The sequence below is a fragment of the Apus apus genome, chromosome Z, assembly GCF_020740795.1.
Source record: "Apus apus isolate bApuApu2 chromosome Z, bApuApu2.pri.cur, whole genome shotgun sequence".
Classification (NCBI taxonomy): domain Eukaryota; kingdom Metazoa; phylum Chordata; class Aves; order Apodiformes; family Apodidae; genus Apus; species Apus apus.
Window position 1 is genome coordinate 25,649,991 of NC_067312.1, and position 26,462 is coordinate 25,676,452.

General features: G+C 43.1%; 1 long non-coding RNA gene across 2 annotated transcripts in view; it reads left to right on the forward strand.

The window, feature by feature from the left end:
- Positions 1-104: 104 nt before the first annotated feature.
- The window catches only part of LOC127395325 (uncharacterized), a 34,052-nt gene continuing 7,694 nt past the window's right edge, over positions 105-26,462 (forward strand). The window contains exon 1 of one of the 2 annotated variants that reach the window (XR_007891777.1): positions 105-148. This is a non-coding gene — a long non-coding RNA (uncharacterized LOC127395325). The other variant, XR_007891776.1, reaches the window with a different exon arrangement.

Here is a 26,462-nt window from a genome sequence, read left to right on the forward strand (position 1 = left end):
CAACGCGGCGGGGCGGGCCCGGGTGCGGCCTAGCGGCTCCCTGGGGCGGGCGGCTCCCTGGGGCGGGCGGCGCCCGGGGGCGGGCAGGGCCCTCCGCCGGCGCTGGGGAGGCTCCTGGGAGCGGCGCGGGGCGGAGACGGGCGGAGGGGTGAGCAGGGGCTGCCCGGGGGGGACGGCGGTGTGAAGGTCAGCGCCTGCGCCGGGCGGTCTTGGAGCTGGAAGCGCCGGAAATGTGTCAGAGCGGCAGCCGCGCTTGCTGGTGCGACAAGGTCTGGTCTGTAACACAGGCTAGAATTAGAAGTACTTCTGGGGCGTACAGTATCCTACAAAAGGACGGCACGGTTCTGCTTGAGATTTTTCAGTCTCTGCTGGGGCAAACTGCTTCACGTCCTGGCTTGAAATTGCAGTGTCTGGAGAGCATTGCAATTGTAGTTGTCTCATTCAAGGCTCCTACATTAAATCTGCGCTGAGAACTGTAGAATTGCAGTCGTGTGTAAAATTCTGTTTCTGGGTGTTCTAGAGGCAGATGGAGAGTGTTCTTGGGTTTTACTTCAGAACCCTATCTCAACATAATAATTTTCAAACCTTCACCTCACAGGCTTCTGTTTCTAAAATGTGCTTCATCTCTGATGAGCACAACGCTACTCAGTTGTTACTGAGTTGTTACTTACTCTGAAGTTGGGTATCTTTGTCGCTTTTGCACCTTGCTCCAGAAACAAGAATGGCATTACAGTAGGTTGTAGCCTTATAGATTTTAGACCTGACAACAGTGACTATTACATGGATATCTACTTCTGCTAGCAGGTATGTCCTGAGTAATTCACCACCTTTAGAGGAAGTTTTCACTTTTGTAAGTGATGTAATGTACACATTTCATATATTTCATGTATATATTTTCTATAACTTTTTGGTTCTGGCCTCTTCTTGGCTGCTGATTCTCACAATGCTGAAAGATTTTCCAAAGTGATGAGGGCTTTAACACTTGCAGTGTGTCATGATGCAGGCCACAATGTTGTAGCTATACTTCTGTGGCCTGCTTTTTCACTGCTGAATACAAGGGAGTGCTTACTGCCTGTCAGACTTTTGTCTAAACATCAAATTAATTATTATTATTGCCACTACCTAGGCTTCTGAAATGTTTTTAGTTAGGCCTCATGTTGCTACTTGCTAAAGCTTGGTAGTAAGATGGGACTACAGTGGGTTCAGGTTAGGCTTCTCTCAGCACAGGCAAGCTTGAACCTTACGCGTTTCTTGTGGAGAGCAGATAATACAACACTTCCAGTCTTACGAGTTAGAAGCTGAGGTAATGCTACCTTTATTAATTGCTGCTTGCAGTTGCTGAAATAATGACCCATTTCCAATATGTAATTGTCAAAGACACGTGAGCTGGAAAATCACAGTATAATGCAGTATTATTTTAGCATGGGCACTACTCAGTTTTACTGCAAAGGCAATTGGGTCATGGACTCATGTGCATTCTGACCATTCTGACCAGAAACTGCCAGAACCAAATGCTTGCCCTACAGGAGGTGGCCTGCATGAGCAGGCAAGAGGCAAATCTACATCTCTTCCTATCCTTACTGAAAGAAAAGGGGAAAGAAGGGGGAAAAAATATTCATAGCTTGTCTTCTTAAATGCATTTTGTAAAAGAGGGTAAAGTTCTAAGTGATGTTAGAACAAAAATCACAGTTTCAGACCTCACTTTTGCCCCTCCATATTTTCTCATCAGAAAGATATGTCTTACTGGCTAAGAATTAGTGTGTTGACAGTATCAAAAAGTGTTTCATTTCAGTTAATGCTTTTGTTTGCATCAAGATGGTTTCACTTAATCTAAACAAAGAGCTAAGCTGGAGGAAGACAGTTCCAGAAAGAGCAGAGATTTCATTCACTGGCTTGTTTGAAATTGCACTATCTTCTTGTTAAAAGATTGGCTTCATCTCAGGCCTTTGATCTGCAAGTCATGTAGTTAATGGTAAAAATAATGGATTGTGAAGTTTTAGCAGTGGAAAGAGGATGAAAAGTGGTGCCAGCACTTCAAACAGTGGATGTTCCTAAAGATTTGCAGCAGATGAAGTTGGAAGGGGCAGAGATGTACATCCTTGCCAGCTGCGGGAAACATTTTGGGGTGCCTTGGCTTTCACCACTGTTCTTACCATGTCTTGCTGTCAGGCAGCAGCAGACAGAAATAGCAGCAGACCAGGTGGAGGAAGTGGGTATGCAGAGTGTGATTTGCATCCATGTGCACTGGTGTTAAGTTTGAAGAAGGAGGCAGAAGCTGTCACCACAACCAGTCAACTTCTAGACAGACCTCTTGGGTGGTGAATGGTTCAGCCACAGGTCTAAGGTCTCAGTTCTGCTTCTTTGGTCTCACGATAAAGCCATTGAGTTGATGCCCCTGAATGTACCCCTTTGCTGCCCATGTTCTTGGTGGGTCCTTGACATGAACTGATGAGCTGCCGTTGTAGCCACCCCTGTTCATACTCCTTCCTCCTCTGGGAGAGGTAGTTACACTTCCAAGTATAGGTGTCATTCCAGTCCAGCTAAAGAGAAAACAAATGCCTAGTTTCTGCAGCTTCTGTATTAAAGGGAGGGAAGGACTTCAGCTGTGCAGGTGTTTGCCACCAAAGAGCAGAGGATAGTGGAAAAAAGATGAAATAGCTTGTAGAACAAGTGCACATCAAGGCTGTCTGGCTAAGGGCACGATCTCCAGCAGAGCTGTTGTCCCCACACAGCTGTCATGAGCACAAACTTGCATGAAAAGAAATGCCACTGTGCGTGCTGCATGAGAGAAATACAAGGGCCCATGCTCCTCAGGGACAGCCTGAAGGGGTAGGAAGGTTGAGGACACACAGGTCTTCACTGCCTGTTACTTCCCCAGGCTGATGCCATGCAGGAATAACCAAGAGTTGCAGAGAGATGCATGCCAGCCCAGCATGCATGGCTCCAGGGTTGCTCTCACTGCTCCCCATTCCCCTAACCCAGTAGGGGATGTGGTCCTCATCTGTGGCTGTTCCCAGATTTCTCCTTCTCCTGAGGGGCAGTGCTAAGAGATTAAGGAGGTGGAAAAGTGCTCGAAGCCATCTTTGCCACTCCAGTCCTCATGGCCTGGTCAAACCACAGTCCTTTCATAGCAGCAAATTGTTAAGGCCTTTCCATTTTCTTCTACAGCAAATTGTGAAAATGGACCTGCTTGACCGTCTCTAGCTGTTTGCCTCTGCGTGTCTCATACAACCTGCCTTTGCCAGTGAGCCATGAACCTCCCCCTGCTCTCTCACAGCTTGGCTGCTTTGCTCAGCTTTCCCTCCACGTGTTCTGTTCACTTCTGAGGATACAGCCTGCTTGCCTGCAGCAGCTGTCACTTTATGTGTAACATCAAATTAGCTGCCATGACTGTGCCCTGTGCTGCTTTAGGATGAAGAAACTGAAATAATCTCTGAAGAGAAATGGATCTTTATTATTTCACTTGGTGTTTCAGCAAAGGGTCCTGTGCCTGATCAAAAGTGACTCTTCTGACTGAGACAATTGCTTTGTCCCACTTCTGAGACACTAAAGGCTTCTGTGATTGTGATTTCATGTGTCTATCAATGCAAATGTTCTCTGTAATAAAAATTAGCTTAAACATAGTGATTCCCATTTTCATGTGGTTTTTAGGCTTGATACTCCTTATCCTGGATCTCTGTGCATCTTCATCTCCATCTGTGTTGCTGCAGCCAGCTGTTCTGAATTGCAGGTTAGGGGGTAGGTTTCTAGCTGCTCTTTTTCTGATTTTGGGGTTCTTAGGAAGTGAGGATGGTGGGCCTGACCGGTACTTGTTTCTAGCCTTGCAATGCCATGGAGATTTTCAAAATAAGTTTTTCAGGTGTTGATAACGTGCTTTGAGCTGTGCATTTTCATAGGGAAATCCTCAGGAGTCTTCCTGAAACTTGATTCTTTCATGACCTTATCACATTTATCAGGCAATGATATATGAGAAATTCAGTGCCCTGACAACCTGTTTTAGTAAACTACTGCAAGCACCATCACCTGTGCACATGTCTTAAAGAGAACTCAGTTACAGGGAAAATAAAGGGAAAGCCAGTTGCAGCAGATCAAGTTCTTTACAGCAGGGAATCCAGAGACTGCGTTGTTCTACCTTTCCATCACCCTCCTTTTCATATGGATGTACATTGCTCAAAAAAAAAAAAGTTGCCTCCAAACCTGACCTAGGCTCTCTGGTGTTTTCCTAAGCTTTCTTAAGGTTAGAGACATTAGCTAGCATGGCACTGCTCAGAGAACAAGTGCTTAACCTTGGTGTATCCACCAGGATCACATCATCTCCTTTTAGCTGCTTCGAAGGAGGCAAATTGCCTGGGGATGGATTAGAAGGCTACTCTGCTATAATGTAGAATTGAAAGTACAGGAGATCAGTGTGTCTCTGTTGTGCCAGGGGACTGCATCCAGCTTCTCAAAGTTTGGGCAGACCATTTTGGCCCAGCCTTGATCTGGTCTTGGGCTGGCCGGGGGTCCCAGCAGCATCCTCTCAGAGGCACAAGGAGTTTTTCTGCAAAAATGCAGCACCAAAACACTGTGTATCCAAACAGAGGTCAGTGACATCACTTCTGATAGGTGCTGAGGACATTGAGGCACAGAGTTTTTGTCAAGCAGGACCAGGAAGTGTTTGCAAAACACTACAAGCTACCACCAAGAGGTCAGTAATTTTAGTTGGAATTCATGCTGTGTAGACTGTTGCAGCCAATGATGACAGCCAGCAGAGAGATTTTAAATATAATCAGTGAAGTACATCTTGGTGCTTTGTTTGGTACTGCTTGCTACAGGCTTGCTGCAGATGTTTGAACCAGTTTTAAGATACCATGAAGCAGATCTTGGCTTTAAAGTTTCTGCATGTGAGGTTCCTTTTGTCCCTGCATAATATGTAGTCACCCCCCCTCTCAGCATCTGGAAAGTTCGTGTGGAGACCTGCTGCATGTAGGAGACCTATGCAGGTCTATGCAGGACCTATTGTCCTATTGCAATGACAGGCTCCTCATTTGCAACTAGAGAACCTGCTTCAGTGTTGAGGCACTCAAAAGCACTGCCGAGCTTAAATCTCATGAATGTATTTCCAATATTGTTAGTGCTTCTCACCTTACGACATTCAAGGATAAGAATGTGAAGGAAACTCACAAAATCCAAACAGGCCTAACCCTGACTTTGCACAGTGCTCCTTTTTCCACTTGCATGTCTTTGTAACACAGAAATGTAAAAAGGAAGTAGCTTTAACCACTAGATGGCATTAAGCATTGTTTTGTTACATTCCCAGAAACAGTCCTGAAAACTGCCTGACTAGGCAAAATGATGGATTTCTAACTTAATTTCCTTCCTCTGTGCAATTTGGGCTTGGGTACACAATTGAGCTATCGCTATAGAAGCATGCTTCAGAACCAGACTTGAATGCTGCCTTACACTCCTCAATCTCGCCGAAGTTTTCTTCAAGAGCTGGGCAAAAGCAGTGCTTGCAAAAAAGTAGCAAGTTTATCTTTGCTGAATCAACTGGTGCTGGAAACAGCCCCCAAAACCAGCTTGTTGCTGTCCCTTGAGATTATCTGTTGTAAGGACCATCAGCAGAGTAATAGAGCAAGGCTTGCCTGTTGCCTCTGTAGTAACTGATACCTTAAAGACAGTGAGTCACCTTCATCAAAGAGACAGTCAGCTTCTTTGAACTCTCCTCCTTACAAATCACTGCTGCTGGCAGACATCAGTGTCTCTAGAGCTGTTGAGCAAACAGACATCTTGACACAGGGACCCGAGTTGCAATTCTCTGCACCAAGCTTGTTGATGTCTACTGCAGAAGAGTGAATACGGATACCCCTTTCTGGCTGTACTAGTGGTAGCATTACATGAATTTTCTCATTGCTCCGTGAGCAGCTTGTCTCAAACAGCACACACACACACACAAAACTGTTGCTGTGAGTCACCGTCCACCTGCCCTTAGTGGCAGGACACAGGTGCAGCACCAACCTAGGTTCCTTGGCTTAGATGCTAACTCTACTTTCATGTTTTATAAAGCCTATGCAATGTTTTTTCTAGTAGCATAAAGCTGCCAAACATCCAGCATCTTCACTTAGCTATTAGAAACAAGGTCTGACAGCTTTGCTCGTTTGTGAAGGAAAAAATAGATTACTGAGGACAAGAGTCAGAGTGGTAAACGTAGGCTGTTCTCTAAGACAGCAGAGCTAAATACCAGGGATTCAGGCTAGAGATCCCACAAAGAAGAACAACTGCCACTAATGGTGCCAAAATTACTACAGCTAACCCTCTCTGGGATGCTACAGCCTCCTTTAATGAGGCTGTCACTGGCATTACCAACAGGGTGGATTTGTTGGCTTGTGTCATTCATACCCCCTTGTTAGAGCAGAAGCAGGAGAGATCATTCTTTCCTTTCTTGGGTGTGCTGTTATGATGTCCTGTGCCTGAGGTGTGCTTGCACCCAAGAAACATACCTTCCCACTCTGCTTTTTTTCAGGTACCCATGTGGAGTCCCACTTCCATTTGCTCTGCCTGCACTTAGACGCCAGCCCTGTTGATGCTTCTCCCGCTCCTCACTCTGGCTTCTGGCAAACTGTCAACTAACAGCATCTGGGCAATGACATAGACACATGTGGTTTGTCTGCACCCTCTGTACAGGGTGTTTCTCTGCCTGTAGCATGCCCCAGAAATCAAGATGACTGTGTTTGTTACATTCTCATATTTCATGAGAAATTCTGTAGGTGTATTATCAGTTAGTTAAAAAATAACTGGAGTAGTGGTCACAAAACTACTGTAGTAATTTAAAGCCATGGAGAGATGCACACAACTATTCAGGTTGCAATGGATTGGATTGAAACTCTAATTAAGAGCAAATCAGGTGTGACTTGTTTTAATAAGTAGGCCTTATGAATTGTCTGGTATTCCACTGGAAGCCTGATTAATTAAAATTATCTCAGAATCTTTACTGTCTGAATAAAAGTCAAATTGGATTTAATCTAGTTAATACAAAAAAAATAGTTGTTTTTCAATTTTTGCTATTACTTATTAGATAATTAAATGAGATCCAAATGAAACTCAATGTCCAGGCTAATAATGATTTTGATATGAAGCCAATTAAAAAATCTTTACTTTTATTTGATCTGAAACAAAGACAATACATCTGATTTTTATCTAGTATGTACTCTTTCTGCAAAAATTACAATATTTTCTATTCTGGGGTAAAGTATCATTTAGGATTGCAGGTTTTTAGCTCTTTCTCATTCTCAACAGCCTCTTGAGTCTGATTCATTCCTCACACCCAGAACAGCCTCTATCTTTTTGGAACTGAACAAAAGTTGTGTCAAATAAGCAATGTTCAACATTATATCCTGTTCCAAGTTATGCCCCTGTAGTTATCCTGTGGTTTCTCCTCTGCGGGCTGGCATGTCCTGGAAGAAAACATTCAGGCTGTATTTTTTTTCCAAGTTTTCCCTCTGAAACCGCATCTCGCAGTATAAACTTGAATAAGGTATTTGTAGATCTACTGTAGGAACTTGTCTCTGCATTTCACTGTAAGGTTGTTTTTGCACATCACAGTCACATATTTGAATCAAAGAAGATTTAGTGTTTTTATAATACAAAATGCAATGCCTTTGAATTTCTTCCTGATGTCTAACCAAAACCATTACCTGTTGTCTTATTACTACCCTCTCTGGAGAAAAGCTCCTCCCAGCTTTCCTTTAGGCCCCTTCAAATACTGGAAGGTGCTATAAGGTCTCCCTGGAGTCTTCTCTTCTCCAGGCTGAACAGCCCAACTCTCGCAGCCTGTCTTCACAGCAGAGGTGCTCCAGACCTTTCATCATCTTGGTGGCCCTTCGCTGGACCCTCTCCAACAGGTCTATATCTTTCTTGTGCTGAGGGCACCAGAACTGGACACAGTATTCCAGGTGGGGTCTCACCAGAGCAGAGCAGGGGGCAGAATCCCCTCCCTGGCCCTGCGGGCCACACTTCTTTTGATGCAGCCCAGGATGTGTTTGGCTCTCTGGGCTCCAGCACACACTGGCGGCTCATATCAAGCTTCTCATCTACTACCACCCCCAAGTCCTTTCCCTCGGGACTGCTCTTCAGCCATTCTCCCACCAGCCTGTACTTGTGCCTGGGGTTGTGCTGACCCAGGTGCAGGACCCTGCACTTGGCCTTGTTGAACTTCATGAGGTTTGCACTGGCCCACCTCTCCAGCCTGTTAAGGTCCCTCTGGAAGGTGTCCCTTCCCTCTAGGGTGTCAACCACACCACACAGCTTGGTGTCATCAGCAAACTTGCTGAGAATACACTCAATCTCACTGTTCATGTCTCCAACAAAGATGTTGAACAGCACTGGTCCCAGTACTGACCCCTGAGGGACACCACTTGTCACCTGCCTCCATTTGGCCACTGAGCCATTGACCACAACTCTCTGGGTGCAGCCATCCAGCCAATCTCTTATCCACTGAGTGGTCCATCTGTCAAATCCGTATCTTGTCAGTTTGGAGACCAGGATGTCTTGTGGGACAGTGTTGTGGAGAACTGGCCTCCACAAAAGATATGTTTCTCAACCAAATTGACCGTGATACAGAGACTTAAACGATGAAAAGAAAAAGAAAAAAAAAAAAAAAGGAGAAACGGCAGCGCTGGGAGGGCGCTGCAGGTGGGGACTTACACAACTAAGGACAGGGCCAGTGTAATACAGCTGAGCCCAACAGTGTAATACTCCTGAGACTGGTAACAGACAACACCAGTGTCAGCTTTGTGCTTTGTAAATAAACCTGCTTGCTGGCACCTTCTATGTAAATTGCTAAGGTAGGAAAGACAGAAATAAAGCTTCAGAGACAGACCTTACAGAGCAGCCGACACGCAACAGCAACATCTGTGATCCCCTTTCAGTTGCTCCTCCATTCAGATTAGAAAGCCCATGCTGAAGTATAGAAGATAAAACATACTGTGTTTCTGTCTTCTCCCTTTATCTACTAGTTTAAGCATATATTGAAAAGTTCTGCGTACTTCTCTTCAAAACAGCACATCAAGTGTAAAGTTACATATATGGATCTTAATTCAGGTCCTGGTAGACTGCTGTCCAATAAAATGCTGCTGACATCATGGTTTGCCAAGTTGATTTGAGCTTTGTTCGTCCCTCTGGGTGAACCCTGGCCTCTGCTCTGTGAGCCCATGTGTGTAAAAGGGTCACAACAGGGAGAGTAATTCAATAGTCAGGTTCCTATTTTCTACCATAGGCAGTAGGTCTGGCAGTCCCTAACTGAGGCAAGGGTTGAAGGGAAAAAGAGGTTGCTCTGGGTGTGGTCAGTGGCCTTTGATGTGCAAAGATATCCTAGGTCACAAGAAATCAGAAAGATCAGTTCTCCCAAAGTGCCCCACAGAGACTGGCAAAAACCCAGTACTGTTTGGAAGAACAGTGCTGAGAGAAGGTGTCTGTAGCTGTGCTCCAAACACAGGGCATGGCCAGTCATTGCACACCTTGTACCAGTTCACACAAACAATTCATTTGGGTTGTAATTTTCTCTGAAAACATTTGTCTCCCTGATGTAAGAGTCCAAATCCAGAGTGTTTGGTTTTGTTTTGGTTTGTTGGGTTTGTTGTTTTGGGTTTTTTTTCCGTGTTTTGGTTTGGTTTTGTGCTGGTTTTTGTGTGTGTGTGTTTTTGTTTATTTGTTTGTTTTCTTTGCTGTAAGAAGTTGCAAATGATTAATGTTCGGTGTTCTCTGCAGTGTCTTTAACTCATCTTTTCAGTCATGATGGAGAAGGGACATGGTAACATCCCACAAGTTATGTCTTCTTCCCTACTGCTGAGGAGGTGACTTCAGTAACTTTTCACATAAAATGCTCCATAGACATCCTGGAAAATCCTGGTCAAGCAGATCAAAGCCCTTTTCCTCCAGTCATTTCTCTGTAAAAGTCTTTGAAATAAAAATTCAGTTTGAGAGATTCAGAGGGTTCTTTAGATGATGCTTCCCCTTGGAGTCCAGTAAGGCAGCATCTGCATTTTTTCTGAGGTTTTCAGGTGAAGTGAACCATAAGATTGCTCCCAAGTAAACATTAATCTTTACCTAGAAATGGCCTCATTACTCAGCAGGTCATATATTCATTACTGGTTCTCGTCTTGAGATCTTGCAGAGTCACCTGGCGTCTCCTCTAAGTGTTTTAGCACTGGCAAAAATGGGTATTAATGATTGGCACTAATAGGGCCACATTGTAACATTTTATTTGAATGCCACAGAGTAACTGGGCCATCTAGAGTTGACCTGCCTGAAAATGTCAGCACAGCATGTGGCTATTGAGAGAGTTGGGTGCTGCTGTTTCGATTAGTCATTTTATAACTCTGTCCCTAAATCCATCCATTCAGCCTTTTTCTGGTTGAAAGCCAGCACCAGCTGCTCAGGCTGGGAACTGCCTTCTCTTAGGAAGACCAAAGAAAATGCTGCTTTGTGCTGTGTCTATTTGAATCAAAGATCAGCAGCAGAGACTTTCTTCCAATCTCAAGTGAATTCTAGGCTGTGGGTGACAGGTAGGCCCCTGCTGTAGCTTATAATTACTCTAGTTAAATCTCCAGCCGCATGCTTTAATTGCAAGTTAAATTAAGATATTGCACAAAGAGAGTTCCAAATGTAGGTGTCTTCCTTTCTTAAAATAATCCTTAAAAAACAGTCACATGCCTAAACCTCTATGATGTGGTAAAACTTTTCTGTCAAGCCATGACAGGTACTGATGGGCTATGCAGTATTTGAATGCAAATCTGACTTCAACATTAGCAAGATGCCATCTGTTGATGTAGCTGTCGATGCTATTCAGAAGTGCAGTTGCACACTAGATTAAATATACAAATCACAATTATAAATAAAGTGGTTACCAATTGTGACTGATTTCAGAAAAAATTGTGTTGGTCTCCACTTTCCAGAAATGACAGCTGTATATTCTGTGGCTCATTGTAGGATTGTAGGGTAATTCAAGTTGCAAGGGACCTTCAGAGATTTCTGGTGCAACTTCCTGCTCAAAGCAGGGTCAGCTATGAGGGCAAAACAGGTTACACATGATTTGTCAAGTTACTTCCATGTAACTACAAGTTTTGTGCAGCTTAGCCTTAGTTTTGATCATTGTCCTCACCTCCTTTCCTCCTGCCCAGTCTGGGGATCAGATACAGATGTTATACTCCTCAAGACAATCTCCTAAGTTTGCACTAAATTGTTTAATGAATGTGTTTGCAAAATACTGGAAAATACAACTCCAAATGCCTCTGTGCTCATTCATCCCTAGTTAAGGAAGCTCAGTTCATCCTTAGTTTCGCTTCTTGCCTCACCATCTTTCTTAAGGCTTAGGTAGAATCTCACACAGTAGCTTTCAATTTCTGCTATTAAAAACATTGAGAAAAAATGTACTGTATTTATTGGAATGTAGCTGTCACATTAATATGAATGTCTTGAAAAAAATATATATTTTTAAATATATATGGCAGCATTATATTTCAGAGCTCTGCACATTAGCAGCAAGTCTGGGGCTGCTTGGCAGTTCTTTCTTATATGTCATTTTTATGTCTTCAAATGTAGACTTCCAGTTTATTTCCTGTATGGCCAGAGGTATCTGTTGTTGATATCACAGTCCAGCCTGGCAGTTGATTACACAGTTGTATAAATTTGCTACCCTATCTCCACTAAAGCCTGCCACATCATTCATTTTCCATGGAAATATCCTAAATGAATTATTTTATAATTCTAGGCACTTCAGAGAGATACCTGCATTTACTAAGCTATGGATGGTATATCTTTAATGTAACACCAGCAGAAATATTTCCAAATCTATACTAGTCCTTCCCGTCTGTGCAGAAATTGATCTTTGAACAACCTAGGGAAGGAGCTCTGCACTGAAGCAGCCTGGATGCCCTCTGCTCCTGCTTCAAAGAACTCAGCTCCTGGCTGCCTGCAAATGGTAGTGCTAAAGCTGAAAGTTACCAGTGCTGAAAATTAGAACAAAGCAGTCAGACAACTTCTTTTGCTTGTTCTTCAGCTTCTGTATAGCAAGCACACTCTTCTCTTGGGCTGAGAGTATGACTCAGACCTACGTGAGGAAATATTTCAAGATCCTCATGAGTCTTATTCATTATCCTCCACCAGATGTCAGGGAGCTTTCCAAATTTTTCAGAGGCAAAACTCCAGTTCTTATCCATCCACTCAGGGATAATTAAAAGATGATCTGGACAAGACCAAAATATATCTCGAATGACATAGCACAGGAAGAAAAACTGATAGCAAGACAACTTCTGTAAAACATTTACCACTCTGCAGGCTACAAACATTCAGAACTTATGTTGCAAACTTTTTGCACTGTAACTTTAACAACCCATCCCTTTGTCTCTGTGCTAATGAGATATGATGCTATATGATGCCATTACCTTGAATATCTGTCTACAGGCCCTACAAGACCATTTTGGACAAGCAAGGCTGAGGTGTGCTGGTGTCTTGTGCATCACTTTGCTGCATCCTGCTGCAGGCTGGTATGGGAAGGTGTGATAGATTTGCTGTCGAGCAAATGAAGATTGTCTTTGATATCATTCCCTAAAGTCAGGAAACGCTGAAACAGCATCCAGGGACAAAAGCACGGTTACCGAAACAATAAATTTGCAGGAATTGCATTCAACAACAGGGTGTCTGAGGAATAAGGTTTTTCTTTAATTAGAGTTAGGAAGAGGCTTTTTGTCTTTCGTTGTTGTTGTTGTTAAGAAATAAAAAAAATATATATTTTTATGAGTACCTGAGAGACTTAGTAGTCATAATCGAAATCTTTACATAAAATCAAGCTTCTACTAGCTTTTAAATAACTATCAAAGTGAAAACAATCTGCAATATTCCATATGATGGGTAAGAAAGAAATATAAATCACATAAGATTCAAGCTGAAATCTCATTCTGGTGACTAAGATAATTGTTTCAAGAAGAAGCCCCTATATCATATGTATGATATCAGAAACATAACTAATCATTTTCAAAATCAGTAAATTGTAGAGACTGCTTTCTCCCTCCCTTATCTGCTTCGCTAATGCCATTGCAAAGTTATCACCCAGCCTGCACAGGAAGCAGCACTGCAGCAAATATGTGCTAGTACTTGGGAAGCAGATACTGTGATAAAATGTCTTTATGCTGTTTTAAGAATATGTTTATTTGGATATGATAATATTAAAGTGACAGCTACATCCCCCAAAAAAAAATTAAAAAAAAAATAATTCCCAAATTACTTTCTAATGTGGAAATTGAAAGCTGCTATGTAAGATCCTATCTAAACCTGAATAAAACAGGCTTGATTTCCAGACTAGCTGATGTGTGTATGTCACAGTTTTCAGATTTGTTCTTCAGCGTTGTAACATTCCAGCATAAAAGAGCAAAAATGAAAGATGTCTTCAGTAGCTCTTGGAAAAAGCTGGTGTGAACACCAAAAAAGGGAAATAAGGGAAAATCTCTGCAGTCCTTGTGTGAATTCTGGGCTTTTTTCTTTGGAGTCTGACTGATCAAATTTCATACTTTCTACCTGATTCTGTATTTAACGTACATGTTGCTAAACCCAAAGGCAATAGATTAATAAATTATGCCGTCAGCTGTAGAACTTATATGATATATTCACTCATGTAAAGTTATAACCTCAGCTAATTAGATGGCAAAAAAAATGTTTAGATTTTTTCTTGGAATTTTTTCATGGAATCAGGAATATTTTTTGTTCGTGTGAACAGTTATGTGCTCTGATGAAGGACATCAGAGAAGTGGGCTCATATTCTATCTGCAGGATGTTATTTCATTTCAGTCCTCATTGGTCCCTGTTTTTTCAGAGAATGCAAAGACATCAGCTGAGTTCTGAGAGCTTTGTCATACCTACATCTACGTGATTAATTTGAAATTTGGAAGGACTTTCTTCTTCAGTCATAACTTCCAAAGACACTTCTGCTGCAATGCCAGTGTGAAGTATTTCTGTCTTCCACATGGAGCCACTCATTTCCATCTGATTATGCACACCCTTGTTTGAGTTTGTCCAGTCTTTTCTACCAACAGCTATGGGGGGAAAAAAAAAAAGTTGATTTTATCCTGCCCCATTTTCCTTTTCTGTTGTAGAGTGCAGGCCCATAAAAATCTGTGTCAGTGCTGCTGAGTGGTGAGATGTAACTAGATGAGTTTTTCAGTACTGACATATGTTTGTGACAGAAGTGATGAACTCAGTCACAATCTCCCTCAGCAGAAAAAAGGGATTTCAAAATAGCTTACCCTAACAGCTGCTGCTATGATACAGCTGGACAGGACCTCAGGGCTTTAAACTGGGCTTGAAGGGTGAAGGGCATAAAACCAGAATTACTAGAGATGAGCCTAAGGGCAGGCTTCAGTCTGCCATCTCCATCGAGGTGGGAGATGGTGATACATGTGGGAACAAAACCACAGGGCTTAGTAGAGGTTAGTAACCATGGAAGTGGCTGAGAATGGTCAGACAGCAATTAGGACTTCTCTCCCCATAGTGGTGGCAGGATCATTAACCCAGCTGAAGTGCATCTACATCAATGCATGCAGCGTGGGCAATAAACAGGAGGAACTGGAGGCCATTGTGCAGCAAGAAAACTATAACATGGTTGCCACCACGGAAACCTGGTGGGATGACTCACACAACTGGAGTGCTGCAATCAACGGCTACCAACACTTCAAAAGGGATAGGTGAGGAAGAAGAGGCAGTGGGGTGGCCCTCTATGTCAGAGAGATGTAAGAATGCCTAAAAATTAATTAAAGTGATCATAGGATTAAGTCCCTGTGGATAAGAATCAAGGGGAAGGCCAACAAGGGTGATTTAGTAGTTGGCCTCTGTTAGAGACCACCCAACCAAGAAAAAGAGGTGGATGAAACATGTTATAAGCAGTTGGGAGAGGTTTCACAATCACTACCACTTGTTCTAATGGGAGACTTCAACTTCCCAGATGTCTGCTGGAAATACAGTACAGCAGAGAGAGAACAGTCCTGGATGTTCCTGGAGTGCATAGAAGAGAAATTCCTAAAGCAGCTAGTGAGGGAACCAAACAGGGAGAGTGCCCTTCTAGACTTGCTGCTCAGGAACAAAGAAGGATTTGTGGGGGATGTAAAGGTTGGAGGAAGTCTAGGGCAGAGGGACCATGAACTTCCAGAGTTTTGAATTCTTGGAGAAGTAAGTAGGAGGGTCAGTAAAGCTGCCACCTTGGAGTTTCAGAGGGAAGGCTTTGATCTGTTCAGGAGGCTGATTGACAAAATCCCTTGGAAGGATTTTGGGTAAAGGAGTCCAGGAAGGCTGGACATACTTCAAGAAGGAAGCTTTAGAGGCCCAGGAGCAGGCTGTCTCTGTGTACCAAAAGATGAGCCGTTGAGAAAGTAGACCAGCCAGGCTGAATAGAAAGATTTGGCTGGAGCTCAGAAAGAAAAGGAGAGTTTGTGGCTTCTGGAAGGGGGGACAGGCCTCTCATGAGGAATACAGAGATGCGGTAAGGCAACGCTGGGAGAAAATTAGGAGGGCCAAAGCCCAACTTGAACTCAACTTGGCTACTGCTGTCAAAGACAATAAAAGATCTTTCTATTAACACATTAATAACAAAAGGAGAACTAGGGAGAATCTCCATCCTTTATTGGACGCAGGGGGAAACATAGTGACAAAGGATGAGGAAAAGGCTGACGTGCTAAATGCCTTCTTTGCCTCAGTCTTTAGCAAATGGGTTATTCCCTAGACACCCAGCCCCCTGGGCTGGGAAATGGGGATGTGGGGCAGAATGAGATCTTTGTAATCCAAGAGGAAATGTTCAGTGACTTGCTACACCACCTAAAAATCTGTAAGTCTATGGGGCCAGCGGGGCTGCACCCAAGAATACTGAAGGAGTTCGCAGATGCATTTGCCAAGCCTCTTACCATCATTTACCAGCAGTCCTGGCTAACTGGAGGGTAGGAAAATATGGTACCCCTCCACAAGAAAGGCCATGAGGAAGATCCAGGGAACTACAGACCTGTCAGTCTGACCTCAGTGCCAGGGAAGGTCATGGAGCCGATAATCTTTAGTGCCATTATGCACCATATACAGTATGACCAGGTGATCAGCTCCAGTCAGCATGGGTTTATGAAAGGAAGGTCCTGCCTGATGAACCTGCTCTCTTTCTATGACAGTACGACCCACGTGGTTGATGAGGGAGAGGCTGTGGATGTTGTGTACCAGGACTTCCATAAGGCCTTTGACACTGTTTCTTACAGCATTCTGATGAAAAAGCTGTCTGCTTGGACAGGAGTATGCTCTGCTGGGTAAAACACTGAATGGACAGCCAGGCCCAGAGAGTGGTGGTGAATGCAGTTAAATCCAGCTGTCAGCTGGTCACAAGTAAGGCTCAGCAGGGCTCATTGTTGGGACCACTTCTTTTTAACATCTTTATTAATGATCTTGATGAGGAGTTAGCATGTACCCTCAGTAAGTTTGCAGATGACATCAAGCTGGGAGGGAGCGTTGATCTGCCTGAGGGTAGGAAAGGTCTACATAGGGATCTGGACAGACTAGATCAATAGACCAAAATCAACTGCATGATGTTCAACAAGGCCAAGTGCTGGGTCCTGCACTTGGGCCACAACAACCCCAAACAATGCTACTGGCTGAGGGAAGAGCAGCTGGAAAGCTGCTGCCCAGCAGAAAGGAGCTGGGGGTTCTGATTGATAAGCAGCTGAACATGAGCCAACAGTGTGCCCAGGTGGCCAAGAAAGCCAAGAGCATCCTGGCCTGTGTATTGTGGCAAGTAAGACCAGAGATGTGATCATCCCTCTGTACTCAGCATTGGTGAGGTCACACCTTGAATACTGTGTCCACTTTTGGGCACCTCAGTACAAGACAGACATTGAAGTGCTGGATCATGTCCAAAGAAGGGCAATGAAGATGGGAAAGGGCATTGAGAACAAGTCTTATGAGGAGCAGCTGAGGTAACTGGGGCAACTGGAGAAAAGGAGGCTGAGGGGAGACCTCATTGCCCTCCACAGCTACCTGAAAGGATGTTGTAAAGAGCTAGGTGCTTGTGTTTTCTCACAAGTAACTCATGACAGAACAAGAGGAAATGGCCTCAATCTATGCCATGGGAGGTTTAGACTGGACTTTAGGAAAAGCTTTCTCACTGAAAAGGTTATCAGACATTGGAACATACTGTCTAGGGAGCTGGTTGAGTCACCATCTCTGGATGTGTTTAAAAGTTGTCTAGATGTGGTGCCTGGGGCCATGGCTTAATGCTAGATTGGTAGAGCAGGGTTAATGGTTGGTCTCAATGATCTTGAAAGTCCTTTCCAACTTAATTGATTCTGTGGTTCTGTGATATATGGCCAAACCATTTACCAGAGCCAGTGGGTGTAGGAAGCCCCAAAATATGCTTATGTTCCCTAGGAGAGTATTTAGGTTTACATCCATAGCCGCATTGGGGAAGGCAGGGGCAAGTGCACTGGCTCTCAGTTCAGGAGTCTGTGCTGATTGTGGGGGATTGGAGCCAGGAGCTGGAAGTCTGCCTTGCTTACTGAGGGCAGGCAAGAACATCCCAGGGACCTGGTGAGGCTCTGGGAAGAAGCTGGGAAGAGCAATGATTCTCAGCTCTCAGGAGCTGTCTCAAAACATTATCCGTAATTTCTTAAGCCTTGCCTTTCTCTTCAGTAAGCTCATTATATTTGAAATTGAAGTGTATCTAATATTAAGATCTGTTTCAGGTGCAGACAGTAGTGTGTTCCTCAAGTTGTCTTAATTGGGGACGTGTGATTTTGAAACAGAAAGGCTGTCTCCTCTCTATCACCAAGTGCTCCTCACTAAGTGCCAAAGTTGATTTGCAGCCCCAGAAGTTCAGGTGTTGGTCAGAAAGAGGATAAAAGGGCCAGTTTCCCACACTAATGTCAAGGCCATGTCTACCTTTTCCTGTTCCAGGGGTATGGCTTAGCAGGGTCCTGTTTCTTTTCTATGTCTGCTCTAGAACGATTATGGTGGTGATTTCTGATACTTGATTACTGATTCAGTGGCTTTGAAATGGGGCTTTTTACTAGAGTGATGTTATACTATAATCAAATTGAAAATGTTTTAATTCCAGTCTGAATTGTGTTGGCTTTTTAACTTTATCACTGACTAAAATAATTGCTACAATAAATGGGCACTGAAATATCATGCACAGCCTATTTAGAAGTAAAGTATTTTAAAATGAAAAAAATGAGAGCTAATTGAACATGAAATATCTTTTGGCCATTTGAAGTAATGGTTCAGATGCACTGAATACCAACCCCCTTCATTCTCTTGAGGAAAAAAAGTATTTGTTTCTTTAAAAGATCAAAATGTCATGAATGTGCCTTTCAACTACATTTGTTAAGAAACTCACTGAGGGGTGGTTATAAAGAACAGAAGTTTTAAATGTTCTTCATTGTTTGTACTGCTTATTGTACAGGCTTGAAGCTCATTCACCCTAATTCAGTAAAAGAAAAAACAGTTATTTCCATTACTCACAAGCAGTCAAACAAATACTAAGTGTTTAGGTACTAACCTGAGATTTTCTTGCTCCTTAGAACAAAATCACATTCACTCTTTGTTCAAAAACCACTTTAGTCATAGCTCTAATCATAATAGAGTTGTAGTAATTGCATTCTGGAACTCAAAATGTTGGCACAGCAGTCAGCTGTCTCTGCTCTTGTATCCCAGGCTTTGTCTTCATCAGGTACCAGACATGACACAATCAAGTCCTTCAATAAGACAAATTAGCCTGACATGATCACCTCCTTCAGAAGTTATGTAAGATTTAGGGGTTTGAGTAGAGATCTCTACCTGCTTTGTAACTTGAAAACAATTGTTAACAATGAACAACTTTCTTATGAAAGACACAAAATGCTTTACATTCCCATATATTATACTGCCAACGCAGTAAAAGGGATCTGAAACCTCTAGGACTGGTTTCATTTAATCAGCATATTTACTTATTTTACTTATTCATATTTACTTATGTTTACTTATTCATTTTTACTTATGAGAGATTTAGTAAGGAGCAGTGTCTTGTTGACGACTCCCTAGAGTGGCAATGTGGTTGATACTGGGCATTTTTGGACAAAAGATTAGGTAAAAAGCTGATGCATCCTTTTGACTGTGAAGCCTGTGACAGGTCAAACATGCAAAGACTGTGAGAAATAGCAGAAAAGACAGAAGGCCCAGCTCTGTTTCTGGTGATGAGTCTCTTACTTTTAGCTTCATTGCAAGCAAAATGCAGTTGTAAGCCGCTTAACCCTATGGCACTTTTTGTGGTTTGACAAGCTCATATGGAGCTTTAGAGGTCACCCATCTTACAGGCTTCTGAGTCACAGTCTCGTAGCTGACTGGCAAAAGGACTAGGGCATGCTCAGAAGAAAAAAAAATAGTAACATGACAAAGAAAAAAGATCTATGAGGAGAGTGTCTCCTAACCTGTTGAAGATATGGTGGTCTCCACAAGAGCTGTCAGCATCTTACTGAGCACAGTGGCCAGCTCTGGGTGGCTTCATTTGATCACTGAGGACATCCCAGTTTGGAAGCAGCCAGGCTGGAGCAGGCCACCAGTGAACTCAACATCCAGGATAACATCTCTGTGCCATTCCATTCATGTATCCTTTTGCTTGATGGACTTGACTAAATTTCCTAAAAAGGGGAAAATGGCTTATTTACGTTTTGCCCACCAAGGAATAACTGCACTTCAGCATACAATTTCTGCCCATAGATTTTCCCATTTTGCAATTAACTTATTTGATGGATATGAACTCAGGATTTGGCTTGAATTAATTCTGGTATCGATCTGAAAGACTTTGCTATTAAATATAAAATTTTGTGCCATTGGACTCCAGTTCCTGCATGCCTCTTAAAGTACTAGCTCCTTTCACATTAACCAAGCACATAATCACAGAATTGTCATGGTTGGAAAGGACCTCTGAGATCACCTAGTCCAACCATCAACAACAACTAAATACACAAAACACCCCAAACCAACAAAGAAATAACAAATGCCCACAATAAAACCCACAATGTCGTCCACTAAGGCATGCCCTAAAGTGCCACATCTACACATTTCTTTAATATCTCCAAGGACTGTGACTCCACCACATCCATGGGCAGGCTGTTCCAGTGCCTGACCACCTTTCAGTATAGAAATTCTTCCTAATGTCCATTCTAAACCTCCCCTGATGCAACTTCAGGTCATTTCTTCTGGATCTGTCATTATTTACTTGGGAGACGAGACCAACACCCACCTCCCTACAACTGCCTTTCAGGTAGTTGCAGAGGTTGATGAGGTCTCTTCTCAGCCTCCTCTACTTCAGACTAAACAACCCCAGTTCCCTCAGCTGTTTCTCATATGACTTGTTCTCTAGACCATTCACCAGCTTGGTAGCTCTCTTCTGGACATGCTCCAGCACCTCAATGTCCTTCTCATAGTGAGGGGCTCAGAACTGGACACAGTACTCGAAGTGCAACATCACCAGTGCCAAGTACAGGGACACAATCACTTCCTTGCTCTGGCTGGCCACACTTCCTGATACAGGCCAGGATGCTGTTGGCCTTTTTGGTCACCTGGGAACACTGCTGGCTAATATTCATCCAGCTGTCAATCAGAACTTTAAGTCCTTTTCTGCTAGGCAGGTTCTCAGCTGCGCATCCCCAAGGCTGTAGCATTACATGGAGTTGCTGTGACTGAAACGCAAGATCCAGCAGTTGGCCTCATTGAACCTCATACAATTGGCCTTGGCCCATTGATCCAGCCTGTCCAGGTCCCTCTGTAGAGCCTTCCTACCCTCAAACAAGTCAACACTGCCACCCAATTTGGTGTGAGCACCAACAAAAATAAATGGGCTGAAAAACTTAATACCATTACAGCTAAAAGATGATCTCATTTTGTGTCCTTGAGCTCATTCTCTTTAAGTCAGCATGGAGGTAAGAAAGGTGGGAGATTTTGAACTCTTGCCAGGATCCCTATTAAAGACCAATTTATTTTTCATTATTTAACAGACAATGTTGAAAATACAAATACCAGTGGGATAAAAATGGTTTATGTAAGTAGCAGTGGGAAAACTCTGTGGTAAACCAGAGGTGGGACTAATCCCTTAACAGAGAGGAGTGAGTAATAGCAGCTGAGTCAGACAAATCAAGATCTCACTGGGTGCTGAGTACGTCCGTGAGCAGCTGAGCATTTTTGCTCCCATGACAGTGGTCACTACAGGCAGGCAGGACCTACGTGAGCAGTGAATCTTTTCGGCACTGGAACCTATGAAAATGATATGGACTAAGAAAAGCAATTTGGAGATGATGAGACAAGTGAAAGGATTGCTTGAATTTCTGATGAAAAAATTACCAAGGGACTTTTCAGCTGTCTGTGTAATTATCACTGAGTAATATATTATTTGTATTTAAAATACTCCATGGCATTCCTAGAAAAAAGAAGAAGAATCATTACTGTGCATTTATTTAAAAAGGGCAGATAACATATTTGAGGATGCTATTAATCCAGAAACAACATTAGCTAGAACAAGAGATTTATTTCCAATGCTCAGTTAAGATCCTGCACTTGATAGCTCCTTTTAAAGGTGTGCAACATCAGAACAGAGTTAATATGCCATTTGTCAGTAGAGCCATTTGCCACATGGTATCTGCAGAATGCAACTTCAAGTTGCTCCTTATTCTTCAGCTTTCTTGAGAAAGCCACATAAATAGGAATGTTGATTCTGAGTCTTTTTCCTAGGTATTAAACCAAATAAAATGAAGCAAATGCATGACCCAGACTGTGTTCTGAGAATAACCACTGTGTAATTCCATAGTACTGTCAAATTGTTTATTAGCTGTTGTTCCCTCCTCTTCCCAACAAACTGGGAAGGGCTCAGGCTGTTCCAGTGACTTGCCATGGCCAGAAAGGGGAGATGGGGTTTCCACCCTTTCCCAGACCCAGCTGCATGTGCCTGCCCCTTACTTGCAGTGGCTCTTGGGCCTTCCCTGAGCCGAATTGTCTCCCTGACTTGGCAGAGGATTAATGTGACAAGTTAGCCAGGCAAGTGGCAGAGGAGGGTCAGACACGTGCTGGAGAAGGAAGAAGGAGGAAGAGGAGGCAGAGGAGGAGAGGAAAGGTGTATCACCAGCCTCAGTCACTAGCACCCTCTGCCATTGCCATAGAGCAGTCAAAACCTACTCATTTCCTGGTTTCTTTAATTTTTAGTGGTAATCAGCTCTAGATCCTCCCTTCCCCTGTCTGTACAATAAAGAGAGGATTACTTCCCTCATTAAATGTTCAAGGCCTGGTTTGATGGGACTTTGAGCAACCTGGTCTAGTGGAAGGTGTCTCTGCCCATGGCAGGGGTTTTGGAACTAGATGATTTTTAAGGTCCCTTCCGACCCAAACTGTTCTGTAAGTCTGTGATTCCATGTTTCTGTGTTGATGACATGAACAAAACTCACCACCTTCAGTGGCAGGTGTGTTTGTGTAAGCTTCTAGAACCCCACCTTAGCTGATTAGGGGTTTCTCTGCTCCCTGACAGAGTCCTGGTGCTCATGCTGCTCCTGAGGCTTACTCAATCTCCTGGGGGAAAAAGAAAAAGGGTGAAAATAAATCATGCTGCAGATTCCAGTTAGATGTTCCCTTTTAAACACAGACATGACAAATAATGTTTTGTCAGTATCAATGCACACCAATGACCACATTGCTCAGTCTTGCATTTGGAAATGCTTTCCAATTAAAAGTGAATCACTGAAGGAGACTTTCAGATTGGTTTCATTGAAGAAGAAGAAATGAAGGGAAGCTACTTGAGATCTGACAATAGCTGGAGTGGTTTGTCAGTGTGAAGCACACAAGATAACATTTAATTAACAGCAGCAAAAATAGAGCATCACTTTGAATTTACGTAAATTTTCTTGGTCTATGTATGTACAGTGCTCTGTCTTTAAGTTTCTCTTCTTAGAAATCTGTTTTAACCCTCCATTCCTGTAGATGACTTAACAGTCACAGGTTGGGCAGCATTTACCTTCCCTTTTTTTGAGATTTAAATACTCACTTTCTAGGATTTGACCCAGGCAGTATTTTCCAAAAGTCTCAGTCTGAAATAATTTTTCTCATTGGATGCCTGCTCCTAGGACACCTGAACTGCTGACCAGTGAGAGCACCCTGATGCTGTTGGATGTCTCCAATTATGCAGATCATTCAGTGAGACAGAGCACATCTCTCAGCCCTGGCATCACTCCAGTGGTCCCTACAGGTGGGAAACCTCACAGCATCTCTTCAGGAACTAGTGTCATGTTATCACTGTCTTCATCCAGTTACCATCCTGTCTCAGGATGCCAATGTTGAGATGCCACTGAAATCGTCACTGTGTTTGCAACAGAACCCTCCCCAACCCTCTGGCAGACTACGTCTCCCTTCTGGCTGAGCCTGAGCAAACTGCCACTGCCCAGGGACACCATTGCTTTCCATCTGCTTTGAGACTGAGATGCTAGGTGGATGTCAGGATGGCAGCTGTCTGGTAGCATCCATGGTGTTGTTCAGGGTACCTACCTCATTCACTTATTCCCTAGTCCCCTTATGATAGAGAGAGTGTTTTAGACCTGGGGAACAGCTGAAGGGACCAGATAATGCTGAACATCCAGATTGTGGTCTTTGTTATCCATCGGGTACTCCAACCTCTACTGGCCAAGGCCTTGAGCAACTTGGTGCAAATATGAATCCAGTATGCAGATGATCTGCTGAGGTCCTCTCCAACCAGAACAATTCTGGGGACCACAGTGCACACACAGCTATTGTCTGTGAGGCCAGTGCCCCCTGCAAGGCTCCAAAGAAGGTGCTGGCATTTGCACCTGACCCCATCTTAGTGAAGGTAAGGGTTCCCCTTTCTCTTAAATTACAACCCAGGATTTCTCTGTGGCTGTGGTTGTCTTTTCCTGCTCCGTCCTGAACCTTCTCACCAGTCTTCCCTGCTGATGTTCTTCTGGAACTTGAAAACCAGAATGGAGTCTGCACAGAGTTTGTTCTGTGCCCATGAGACCAGGCTGCTCCTCTCTTGTTTTTACAGCAAACAGATACTAGTTTAGCTGTGGTGTCTGCTTTGGCTTTTTTGATGAAGTCACCCTGCTTTTAGTCTAACTCCAGTTTTGAGTTCTGCAAGCTTACTGCACTCTATACTACACCTCTCTGATTTAGAAAGCATCAATGAAACTATATCCCGATATGAAAAATAACAGTAATTAATAGTGAGTTGTATTAAATTAGTAGTTAATCCACTAGTAATCAACAACTAATTATGCATAGCAATTGATCAATTGTACAAGAAACATGAGCATATGTATGATCTCTTTGTGTGATCATGTTATTCAGAGTTAAGCAGTGCTCCACCTTTTGCGACAGTTTTGAAGTCAGTGGGAGAACTGCTGGCTTCTCAATGATGGGGTCTCATGTGTGTGTGTTGTAATAAAATTGTACCCCTGGGTTATGATGAACCAGCCTGAACTTTTCCAATTGATTTTCCTTTTGAATTTGATGCAATGTAGGCTCCGAAGTCAACTTGACTTTGATGTGTCCTCTGTAAAGTAGACAAATACACACTTGCCAAAACTTTCTCCTCCTGCTCCACTCTTCCCTGCTAAGACAGTAAGAACAACTGTTCAAAAACCCAAGAGATGGGAACAAACTGGTGGATCACGTTCATGAATTAAGCTGGTTTGAAAAAAGCACTAGCCAAAACCACTGGAGAAAATCCCTGAGCATTCTCTCTAGCTCAAGCTTAATTTTAGATTGGATCATCTAAACAGCATTTCCACTGCATCACAGCTCCCCAGAAAATTGTACCATCCACTGACTGTAGAGATTGACAGCTCAGATGAGCTAAGAATGAATAGGTTTCTTATTTTTGTAGTCCCCGTTATCTGTGTTCAAGCCAACCAAATTATCTCAGTAAACACAACCATTTCTATGTTTTGTGGATAATCTATTTCTAACATTGAAAATATGACATTTGGACAGGTAAGGCTGATACTGCTGTAGTGACAAATGGGTCAGCCAAAACCAATCTCCTTCTAAAGATTGTTACATGTTTTGATGTAATGAGATGATTAATGTGTGCATCAGATGCAAAAATAATGGACTCTTATTATGTGAGGATGGCTCTGTAAAGCTTCCAAGATTTACTTCTCCTTTGCCTCTTATTTCGAGGATCCAGCACTTCCTACCTCAAAGCTGGTCTTTTCTAGTTTTCATCATCTTCTCTAATGGAGCCCAGTGTTCTTTAACAGGAATCTTTTTTTCACCAGCAAAGTCAGTAATGTTGCTTTATTTCAAAGATTCAGCTCGATCCAGAAGTACAATATGGAACTGCCTACACATTCCCAAAGCTGGAGCTTGACTGATTAAACAACTAGAGACACCATTCAGTTATCTCTTCATTTGAAACACTTCATTTTGGCTTCCAATTTTTATATCGTGGAAGACTGAATGAGGATCTACTGTAACTGTAATTAAATTATGTCAGAATTAGAAGCATGTGCATCAATCTATTTTACCCTGCAAAAGAGACAGATTTCCAAACAAAAATATTTTAAAGAGAAACCAGAAATCCGGGGCTCTGTTCAGACCTCCTCCAACAGGTACCCAGTGTAAAGCTCAGTTTACTACAGCACCTATATCTGAAGGGGATTGAAAGAGCTATATATAGACATTGTTAATTTTTTCATGTCTTTCAGTGTCCTCACAAAAGCTATAAAAAAGTGCCTTGAACCTGCTTGTTGTGTTGTCTGCTGGATCTAGTTCTTAGGATCACAAGACTCATCAGAAAATCTCAAAAGCTTGTGAAACCTCAGAGAGGTTTTAATTGTTTCCCCACACACCCAGCTCCATACTGAAGGACTTTTTGGGATCTGCAAATTCCATGTTGAGGTACTTCAGAAGTCAGGAGGTGCCTGGTTTGGCAGCTGCAAGTTGTGGAGCTGCCATGTCTCCATCTCCTGGCCTGTGGGCCAGGCACCTTGTGCGGCACCACCACAAGATATGGTTTATGACTAGAGGCAGCAAGGAAGGATCAGCTAAGACTCTCAGCAAGTTCCCCCACCAGCCTAACTGAAGCTCTGACATCTGCACAAGATGTCAACAAGGTGACATCTGAACAAGGTGTCATAAAGGGTCATAATCATCTAGGGTTTTTTTTTTGGTTCAGCCAGCTCTACTTTGCTGGACGTTATTTCATAGAATCATAGAATGATTTGGGTTGAAAAAGACCTTAAAGATCATCTAGTTCCAACCTCTCAGCATGGGCAGGGACACTTCCCACTGGACCAGGTTGCTCAAAGTTCCATCTGACCTGGCCCTGAATACTTGTAGGGAGAGGATATCCACAACTCCTCTGGACAAGCTGTTTCAATGTCTCATCATCCTCATAGTAAAGAATTTCTTCTTGATGTCTAACCTAAATTTAACCTCTT